This window comes from Balaenoptera borealis (genome assembly GCF_965194805.1).
Source record: "Balaenoptera borealis genome assembly, chromosome: 5".
NCBI classification, from domain to species: domain Eukaryota; kingdom Metazoa; phylum Chordata; class Mammalia; order Artiodactyla; family Balaenopteridae; genus Balaenoptera; species Balaenoptera borealis.
The window spans coordinates 74,571,723-74,583,277 of record NC_138862.1 but is presented as its reverse complement, the minus strand read 5'-3'; positions in this window follow the sequence as shown (position 1 = coordinate 74,583,277).

The following is an 11,555-nucleotide window of genomic DNA, read 5'->3' as shown; positions in this document are numbered from 1 at the left end:
CAGCAAGACCGCTCCTGTCCACCCTTACCAATCAAGTCATGGGGCCATCTGCAAATACACTGTCACTCTAGTTGCTCTTATTAGACCTGGGAACTAACAGCCACCCTGACCCCTACTCTCTTTCATACCTCCAAGCTTCCATCTAGAAAGATCTTCTCTCCCTCCTCCACTTGGCTCACACCATGTGACATAAGCTCAATGCCACCGCCTTGGTGAGGACTCTCCTGACCTGCCCAGCCCTGAACTTCAATCAGAATTGATCGCTCCCCCTTGTCATCCCCTATTTTGAGCACAGCTATTTGACAACACTTAGCACATTTTATTGTACTTATCTCTTTTAAAAATCAGGCTTTTAGAGAACTTCAAATTATTCTTAAGCAGAGAACGTATTTTCTGAACCCCAAACCTGCCTTGAAGCTGCTCAGCGAATATTTATCGAATGGATTCATGAGTGACTGGATAACACGCCTTTACAATTATAAATGACTTCTTTATCTGGTCCTCACAGCGTCCCTCATATGAGAAGAACAAAGATTTGATTATTCCCATTTTACAGATGAGAACAAGGCCACAGGCTCACTCTCACTCACTCACTTAACACATGTTTATTGTGTACAAGTTTCAGTTTAGAGGAGCACTTCTCAGACTTGAATGTGCACAAGGATTTCCTGGAGAGCTTGGTAAAATGCAGGTTCTGATTTAGCAAGGCTGGGGTGGGGTCTGAGATTCTACATGTCTAACAAGCTCCCAGGTGACACCCACACTGCTGGTACAAGGGCCACACTGGAGTGCTACCAACCTAACAGGGTCACTGAGAGAGAGAATATGCCTGATTAGCTTGAGTATGTAGCAGGAAGTAGAGTCTTCTTTGAAACCTGGTGAAGGAGAGACAGCATTGTGCCCATTCTACAGATATGGAAAATGATGATCAGAGAGACTAAGTACCTCCTCCAAGGACTAATCCAGTCCTTCTGCCACCAGTTCAGAGCTGCCTCGACTGCCACCCACTACACTCTGTGCCGGGAGGATTCGGAGATGAAGTCATAACATTCGAGCTCAGAAAGATGACAAGGGAGATGCACGTGCACCAGGACCTGTAACACAAAGTGGTCTGAGAGAAGAGCCAGAGGTCCAGAGGTGGGGGAGCACGTGCGGGCCAGATTTTACCCCCCAAAAGTGCCACTTCCTTGTTTTCTAGCCACAGCCCAATTAGACTGCAGATGGGGGTCTTCTTCCATCAACCCAATCCCTTTAAAAGAAAGAAAGAAAAAAAATACCAAAAAACAGTGGCTTTAGGATTTCTCTTTTAAGCCCTGAAGCTCTTCAGTGGAAAGTGCTGCCCTTCCGACCCATTGATGTAATTGCCATAATTGAAGATTCCAGGCCCCCATGGGGGTAGACAGGGCCCCATTCAGCCATCAGGTCAGCGAAGTGTAAACCTGCTGAGTCCTTCGGATGCCCCGGCCACAGCCTCCCCTCCCCCGCCCCAGCCCTGCAGGCCGGCTCCCCGCGACGCCAGGGCAGCCAGGCCCAGGATGGTCCCTCTCCGGCTCTGGGAACGGTGCCTAATTAAGGGGTCTGTTCTCATCTCCATGGGGCCGACTTAAGGTCTCCTGACAGTAATGAGAGCCACACTTGTGGGGCTGGGGGGTGGGAAGGACGGCCCACCTGCTGTCTTAGCACCCTATTAAACAGCAAGTCACACACACACATGCCCACGGTGCAATTCGGCTATAATCACCCTCACGTCTTCAGAGCTACAAGAAGCTGCTCCAATTCTGAAAGAGGAAGGAACCAAAGAGAAGAAATAGCTTGCCCAGGGGCACACAGTGAGTCAGTGGGGCTGGCCTCAGGTGTCCTGTCGCACCTCACAGCACAGACTTCCCCTGGAGGGTGGGGCTCCCCGCTGAGGCCCCAAGGGAGAAAATGTGGGGTGGAGGAGGGGAGGGGACCGGCTCCCAACTGCTCCTTCTGGAGCAGCCAGTTTCAGAGGGCCATCATGGTCACCACAGAGCAGAAGGGAGCGGTCTCCCGGGGCTGGGGCTGCTGGCATCTCCGAGACACCCTTTGATCACACGACAGAGCCATCCTCTGAGTGGGACATTCACTGCTGCAGATGGATTCATACCTAATCCTTGGCCTCCTGGCATGAACAGGAGCCAGCCTCCGTCACCCTCTCCTGCATTCTTTGTGTCCCTGTCTAACCGCCTCCCCCCTCCCCTCCCCCACCCCCTCCCGCCCAGCTTCCTCTCTGCCTCAGCCCAGAGCACCCGAACCAGCTGCCCTGCGACCCATTCTTTCTGTCTCTCCAACAGAGGAATGTTGCACGGTGCCAAGCTCATGGCTGGTTCTCAGTAAATATTCATTAAATATGGTAAAAGTCAAGTCCATGTTTGCTCCAGCTCACAGGCACTCTCAGTGCATTGCTCTGATCACAACCTTGCGTACAGAGAGGACCCTGAGGTGAGGTGAAGCAGAAAGGCTTGGTCCAATAACATGGACCAAAACTCAGAGATACGGGCTCATTTATAAAGATAGTGAATGACAGAATATTTCAGTTGTTCCATGGCACAGTGATAAATTCCCAGAAAGAAGCCAATAAGATCCTGGGTACTAACAATATAATCTGGAGACCCGGGGTTCTTCCAGAAGCCCCCTCACTAGTGTCTCTACTCCCATACTCCCTCTTTCCACCTCCCAGTCCTCTGTGCACACTAGATATCAGACTGATGGATCCCACTGCTTGTACTGTGTGACACTCCTGCTCAAAAGCCTTCAATGGCTCCCTATTTCCTCTGCATGAAACCTCTTCTGCCTGGCTCTCAGGGACCTCCTTGGTCTGGCTCGGCCTCAACACCGTAGTTTCCCACTGTGCTTTAGACAACTTCTAACCCTTTAATCGAGTTGTTTTCCTCACCCAGCTCAGACAGTATAGGACAGGGCATGGAGGTGAAGATGAAATTTGGAGCCAGAAGACCCAGATATGAGTCCCAGCTCCACCACTTGACCTCTCTGAACCCAGTTCCACATGGGTAAAATGGGGATGATAATAAAATCCACTCCATAGGGTTGGCGTGAGGATTAAGTGTATAATAAGGGTTAAAGGACTTTATAAATTGTAAAGAGCTAAAGGAATGACAATTATTCGTATCTAGTCATGATTACTCTCACCTCCAGCACTGCCTTTGATCTCATGATTCTTACACGTGGTCAAACTCAACTCAAGCCCTGCCGCCCATCGAAAAATCATGCCTGATAACTCGAGTTCCCACTGACTAGCTTTTAAGGCCTCACCCATAAAATGTGTGGGTTTGTTCACTGTGTCTTGCCCATGTTAGCCTTAGAACTCCAAGCCTATAGTTATTTACTTGTATATAATATAATACAAAAAAATCAAGTTACTTACAATTTAAAAATAAAGACATTTATAACAGCAAACCTCAAGATACAAATGGAGGGGAAAATCAGAAAGTTACATCCCCTTGGGGATAATCCTCATTTTCCCTCTTCACATTTTTGTAGAGGAGAGACGTGTATTCCTCAGCCCACAAAAGGGGAAGGTTGGAACTTTCTCATCTCTCTCCTTGTTGGGAGGAGGAGTAGCTAATGAGATGGGTGAGGGCCACATCTACGAGGAGAGGGTCACTGGGTCGGGGCACTGCGACGCAGTCACTGCCTTGTGCTCCTTGGTCTCATCAGAGCAGAACAGGTTCCTGCTCTCTGTCTCCCCCCTGGATTTCTGTAAAAAGCCGTCTGCACAGGGAGTCACTCCTCACTGCCCGCGCCCTCTCCCCCTCCACTACCTAGTGTTCTGTTGCTTCTACTCCACCGGCCTTCTAGAAGCAGGCCATAATCTTTTCTTGCAGTAGCTTGAGTAAGTAGACTCAGCATCTACTTGGTGGAACACGAAGGTCCCAAAGTCAGGCTCAGGGAGGGAGCTGGGAGTCCCATCCCATTCCCCAATACCGAGGTTAAAAGAGAACCTGCAGTTTTGGAAACTTCCTTTGCAATCAGTGAAACTGATACACTGATGTGCATTCGGCTGCTGGTCCTGGAACCTGTTCCCAATCACTCCAAAAGAGGAGGAGAGATGGTTTTACAGCCCTGTCTGCCAAATGTGGCCTATGAGCTTCTTGATAGCCTGGGTATCATTGTTTGATTAAAAAATGGAAATATAGCTGAAGTTAAAGAGGGCTGTGTCCTGATATAAGGGACATTGAGTAACACAATGGATGGGTTGTCAATGACGGTTTAGCAGAAGATGCCAGAAGTATCTTTTCTGTTGTTTGGTAATAGCCCATAATCAAAGTTAAGGGAATGTATTAACTTATGATTCAGTGTAAAGGAACTACACTAATGCAATTCAAACCTATTCCTTTGTGTTGACCCAATCAGAGGACGGGGCTTAATTCATTATTTCAATCATGTTTTTGATGAGAGGTGAATAGCACACGATTTAGAATTAAACTCATGCATTCCCACATAATGCAGAAATAAAAATTGATATGACCCCGGAGACCTGAAACTAACACAACATTGTAAATCAACTATACTCCAATATAAAATAAAAATTAAATTTAAAATAAATTAATTAAGTAAAAAACAAACAAAAAAATCAATATGGCCCTTTGGAAAACAATTTGGCAATATGTATTGAGATATTAATAATGCTCCTCTTTTTAGCAATTCCACTTCTGGGAATTTGTCTCAAGAAAAACAAATGTTTTAAAAGTTATATGCTTAAGTGTATTAAGTAAATCATGGTACATCAATGGTGAAAGATTGTGCAGTCGTTTGAAATGAAATTTATGTTGCCATCACGTTAAAAAACAAAGTGGATTATTACAATGATCATAATCATGTAAAATCATGAAAGAAAAGGAAGAAAAATATCAAATAAGAAGAGTGATTTTCTTTCACCTTTTCTGCATTTTTCTATTTTTTAAAGCGCTTATATTATAACTGGAAATAAACTTTATTATTAATGTATATAATTAGCTGTCTACAGATCTTACTACTTTTTGATACCAGCCTGGTAGACAACAGAGCTGGCATTCTGTTACAAAAATTAAGAGCTATACTTACTGCCTCACCCAGGTGATGGGACATCTCACTTCCACTCAGAAGGAAACTCGCTGTTGCTGGTGGGCAGGACCTAGCTTTTTCTAAACTAGAAGTTTTGGAGGTGACTGGGCACATTTGGCCATCTCACTTCAGCTGTGGACTCCCTGAGCAAGAAACAGAGTCTTCCACTTCTTTGATTTAGTCCCCAGGGCTTGACTATAGCTTGTCGCCTGCCAAGGGACCAACAAGTTGTTGGTTTGATTGGTTAATCTAATGATTTGTCTTGCTGGTTCTCTAAGATCATCTTAGGTACTCAGTCCATCGTTACTGAGGGACTGAATGATGAAATAGACATCAGTGAACCTTTCTGGGAAGTACTAAAAGAAGACAAAACTCTTACGTATGCTTCCAGGTCCAGCTCAGTGGTCCCCGCAGACCACTCTGCCCTCGCTGCCCCCCACCCCAGCCCCACATCCCCCTGTGACCTTGCACAGACCATGACTGTACACTTGAGCCATGACCCCAGCCTCAATGCAATTGGTTTACTTTTCTGACCCCCTTCATTTGACTCTGAGCTTCTTGGGACAAGGTTTTACATTTTGTTCATTTTTTTATTAAATCTGCCTCTAAGGTTATTAGCAGAGGATGGGACATAATTCATTCCCCATGGCACATAACAGGGGTTCAGCAAATGCTTGTGATCGAAGGAACAAGTGAACACAGGACAGGAAATCTCAAATACCAACGAGCCATCCAGCCCTGGGCCAGGTGCGCTCTCTGAGGGCTCAAAGGAACCACGGAAGAATTGGCTCAACTCTCAACACACTTCACTGTGATGCATCCTTTACTTGTTTCTCTTCCCTTCTAGGTCGTAAACGCCACGAGGGCAGGGGCTGTGTCTGCCTTACTCACCTCAAACTCCAGCAATCACACAACACCGCCAACTCGATAGATTTCTGTTGAAGGAATGAATGGATGGCAAGGGACTCCAATTTTCGGTTTTGATTTCCTCCAACTGTGATTACTCACTGAACACAAGGGCAGATCACAAATAGTGTTGTACAGCCTGCCCTTCACCGCCCTTTCTCTTGGGTGTTACCAAGAGCTAAGGAGAACTGTGCAGAGCTGGTGGGGCTCTCTCTCCTCAGCTGAAGATTACCTGGCAACTTAAGCGAGAGCCATAGCAGGCCCTCCACCAAAGGGGCCTCCGAGGAGAATGTGGATCTTCCCCAAGCAGGTATGAGCAACAGAAACAATTCGCCCCTCCCCCCAACCCCCGACGTCCTTGGAATTGTACCTACGTCTTCCAACTTCCTAATACAAACGACTTCCTTAGAAAAGACGGGGAAATAGCAAAAGAAAGGAGATTCCCTGAAGTTTTGAGACAAAATCGGTTAGGGGACAAAGGGCTCTCTCCTTGCATCTCGCCAAAAGATGTCCTAGGCTGTCCCTTGCTCCGCTCTACATCAGCCCTGGTCTCGGTTATAAATACACGGAACTCTGGACCAGGCCAGACCTCCTAACTCGCTTGTGCATTCACTGGCTCCAGCTCTCATTAGAAACATCCTTTTTGATGCAGCAGCCTAAAGCAGGCATTCTCCAACTTAGTACCTAAGAATCCACATGCAGATCCCCAGGACCCAGTCCTGAGACTCTGCATCAACAGGCTGGGGATGAGAGCCCGGAATCTGCATTTTAATTCCCCCAGGTAATTCTGAGGTCGAGTGCCCAAGGTCTCTGCTTTGAAAGTGGCTCTTCTAGTCCCAGGATAAAACTCTCCTCCCTGCTTCTCCAGGCCACTGGTTGAGCTCTCTCCTTCCCCGTGACTCTCTCAAACCCCGGCGGCAGACTTCTCCTCAGGCACGAGTCACACTAGTATCACTGAACTGTGACACCGTCTTTATTTCCCCAGCACATCACACAGTATGTGGTCTAGAGCAGATATTCAGAAAATGTCTGTTGAATTAAGGAATGAATAAGTGAATGAATGAGTGAGCAAATGAATAAATTTAACAACACCCGAGAATAATTACCCCCCTTTCAGTTTCTCCCCAGTTTTTCCAGCTCTAACTTGAGGAAAACATGACTTGCTATTCAAGATCATTTTTTGCTCACAGACATAGAGAACAAACTAGTGGTTACCAGCAGGGAAAGGGAGGGGGGGAGGGGCAATAGGAGTAGAGCTGTAAGAGGTACAAACTATTAGGCATAAAACAAGCTATAAGGATAGATTGCACAACACAGGGAATACAGCCAATATTTTATAATAACTATAAATGGAGTATAACCTTTAAAAATTGTGAATCACCATATTGTACACCTGTAACTTATAATATATCAATAATATTATACATCAACTATATGTCAATTTAAAAAATTAAAAAATAAAGAACAATAGGAGAAAATTCAAAAAAAAAATTAAGGCCACACCTATTTACAAGTTAATTTTAAATTAAAAAAATAAATAAATAAAAAGATCGTTTTCCGTTCTCCTTGTCTCGGCGGTGTCTCTCAGAGGCACTGACTGGGAAGCCAGCACCAGTGGAGAAAAGCAGGTCCACAAATACAACCTAAAAGAGACTCTCTGGTCATCTGCTAAAGCCCAGAAAACATCGTTTTCCACATCAAAGATTTGTGGATCAAAGACATCCACGGTATTGCTGCTGCGGTACCCATGCTGGAGAAATGGTGCCAGAAGCTTCTCTTCCCTGCAGGGAAGCCCTAGTCAGCCAGGTCAGATTTGGGGGAGGATGGGAGGCCGATGGTTTGCGCTTCTCCAATCTACTGCTGAGAGAAGCCTTGGGCTGGAAATCCCAGTGGGGAGGTTAATGGTGAATTTTGAATTAAAACACAATAAGCTCCTCATTCATTCCCCATTCACACCTTCCTTTCTTGAGGCTGAAAAAAAGAGGAGGGAGGGGGGATAAATTAGGAGTTTGGGGTTAACAGATACATACCACTATATATAAAATAAACCACAAGGTCCTACTGTATAGCACAGGGAAATATATTCAATATCTTGTAATAACCTATAACAGAAAAGAATCTGAAAAAGAACATATGTGTATATATATATATATGTATGTATAACTGAATCACTTTGCTGTACACCTGAAACTAACACAACACTGTAAATCAACTCTACTTCGATAAAAAAGAAGACCCCCTCCTCCTTGGCAAGACTGCCCAGGCTTAATCAGAACCTTAAGCCTCTCTTTCCTTCACCCATGTTGGAAGCACAGTGACCGTGATTAGAATAGTCTGATGTAAGCGCCGCTTGCGATGAAAAAGTCGCTGACAGACAGTGCAAGCTGACACCATGAGAACAGCCGGAGCTATGAGGTCATTTAGTCCAACAGGTAGGCTGTTCTGTTTTCTCAGCCCTGACATTCGATGCCCCGCCAGTTATTCAATAACCAGAAATGAGGTGGGTCCCACAAATTCCTGAATCTCCTTGGGGATGGAGGGGGAGGAGCTGTGCTTTCTTGATCAAGGGCACCCGAGGAGAAGCCAGAGCTGGAAATCTGCCCCCAGGAGGATGGGTGGATGACACAAAATGCAAGAAGGATATTCAGAAGCAAGTGGCATCATTGCTGTGGCGAGATGAATCATTATTCCACATCATATTTAACCCAGACAGTCATGCCCTGCTCCTAGACGGGAAAGTGAAACTCACCCCCAGACTGAACAAATGTACAAACTCTCAGGTCAAAAGAAGTAGCCAATCCTCAGCAAATTTGTTTTTGAAAAGATGAGGGGGGAAGTTACTATATTATTTGTTTGGGGGGAGGTTTTTTGATTCTGGATTTGTATGTTACTACGCAATATATTCCATACATATGACCCAACATACAAAGGTTCTAGAGCTTTAAATACATGAAATATTTTGATGAGATACTGTAATTAATGCTTCAAAAAGTAAGTTCAACCAAACATATTTTCCTGTGACCATTTCCTAGAGGTTAAAGGAAAAAGAGGTTGTAGTTTTTTTTCCAGGCATAATATTACAGGTGGGGTGATGTATTAGTGTCCCAGGGCTGCCAAAACAAAGTACCATAAACTTTGGGTGACTTGAAACAACAGAAATGTATTGTCTTGTGAGAGTTTTGGAGGCTGGAAGTCTGCCATCAGGGTGTCAGCAGGGCCATGCTCCCTCTGAAACCTACAGAGGAGAATCTTCGCTTGCCTGTCCAAGAGTCTGGTGTTTGCCAGTATTCCTTAGTATTCTAGGCCTGTAGAGACATCACAGCAGTCTCCACCTCCATCATCACATGGCCATCTTCTCTCTCTGTGTCTCTGTCTCTGTGTCTCCTCTTCTCTTCTTATGAGGACGCCAGTCATTTTGTTTTTTTTAATATTTATTTATTCATTTATTTGGTTGCTCCGGTCTTAGTTGTGACAGGTGGGCTCCTTAGTTGCAGCTCATGGGCTCCACAGTTGCGGCTTGGCAGCTCCTTAGTTGTGGCATGTGAACTCTTAGTTGTGGCACGCATGTGGGATCTAGTTCCCTGACCAGGGATCAAAGCCGGGTCCCCTGCATTGGGAGCATGGAGTTTTAACCACTGCGCCACCAGGGAAGCTCTGCCAGTCATTTTGGATTAAAGGCCTACCCTACACCAGTATGACTTCACTTTAGCTTAATGACATCAGCAACAAAGCTCTAACAACACTAATTTTCACATAAGGTCACATTCTGAGGTACTGGGGGTTAGGACTGTGACACATTTTTTTTAGGGGACACAATTTGACCCATAACAGGTGATGACTACCAACAGCTATAGGCCCAACTCATAAAAGGAAAACACAGAGGCCACAGAATTGATACAGCTCCAGTCAGTCCTGGGAAGGCCCTTAGCTACAGATACATCTGTGATTCCTCCCAAAGAGGGGAACAAGCCATTCACTGATCAATCCTTTTAGCAAATATTCATTAAGCAACTACTAAGTGTCCTACATATGCTGTATGTGGGTGAGAGAGATAAGACAAGGTCCCAGTTGTTGGTGGTGAATATTAGAAGACACTGGGTAGTATTGTAATTCTTCGTTCCACTGTCTCCAGCCTACCCCACTGAATTGTGAGCAGTTTAAGGGGCAGGTACTTTCTCTGCCTATGCAGCAGCTCCCCCATACCCATAATCCTTTGTGGAATCAGGTTGCAAGGAGCTTTTGGGCAGAGAAAAACCAGCATACAAGTGGTTAAAGGACAGTGTGCTACAGGTCAGAGGAGGCAAAGTCCAAAAGCCCGGGAGGCACAAGGGAAGACTCATAAGAGTTTTCCAGCTGCAGAGGATTTTTGAGACCATCTTAGTTGATGGCTTCAAACTTGAACACAAAAAAACCAATGGAACATTTTCTTTGCAAAAAATCATATGAGGACATACAATGTGTGAACAGGCAAAAGCCAGATCCTTCTGGTGGAAGGAAAAGAGGTCTAGGGAGAGCCCCTCCCACTCAGCGCATCTCCAGGTTCTGTCCCTGAGCTTCCTGGGAGGAAACTCCTCCCTAGGCATTTTCTGAAAACCATTAGACTACCAATGGGCAAACTGAGGCCCAGAGAGGTGGTAACGAATACCATGTTCAGTGACATGCGTCCATGGCAGAAGCAGGATCAGAACTCAGATCTTTCTCTGACTTCCAAGGTGAAGCTTCCAGCACTACCTCATGCTCTCAGGGTGAAGGGGACAAGAAGAGGGAGTTTCACACCCTCTGATCTTTCTTTTCATGCAGACAGACTCTACTTTCCTATGGCCTCTGCCTGGTCCCCACATTGCATTTCCTGGCAGGGACATATCCAGCACCAGCCCCTGGGCGTGTGCTCTAATCTTCTTCTCCCGGAGGCAGGGGAAGGGACTCAGTGACTTTCTGCGTCTCTTCCCGCCCAGTGATACTGCGGCTCCAATTAGGCTGCCTTTCCCTGTAACCCCGATGTCACCTTCTAAGCTACCCGGGACTTACTCCACTCCAACCCTTTATGGAAGAGGAAAATCAAGGCTCATGAGACACAAATGGGGAGTTGTTTCTTCACAAGTTTGCTCTGAATCCAGCTTTTTCTCATCCACATAATTGACAGAGAGAGCGTGGGTTGGGGAGATGCCTAGATTTCTAAAAGGAAATGAGCCCCCCCAAATATGTCCAACTTCATTTGGGACAGTTTAGAAGTCCATACTCAAGGAACAACACCCAATACTCAGTTTTCTTAGCCCAACCAATTCAACACTGAGAGAAGCTTCCAGGGATGCAGGCTCTCCTCATGAGGTGTCCTGTCCACCTCTGAGGTCAGTCTGGCCTCCATCCATTGAAATGACTCCCCAAAGACTCACTGCAACCTCTGAGGAAGGTGAGTCCAGAGTCACTTTCCTGCCAGTCAAAGGAAGGACAGTCATTTGGAGAAATCTCCAGAGAGTGTTGCCTCTAGGAGTAATGATGGGCCTTGACGTGTATATTCAAGACCTCTGGGTTCAAGTCCAGGGTTTGCCACTTACTACTGGTGA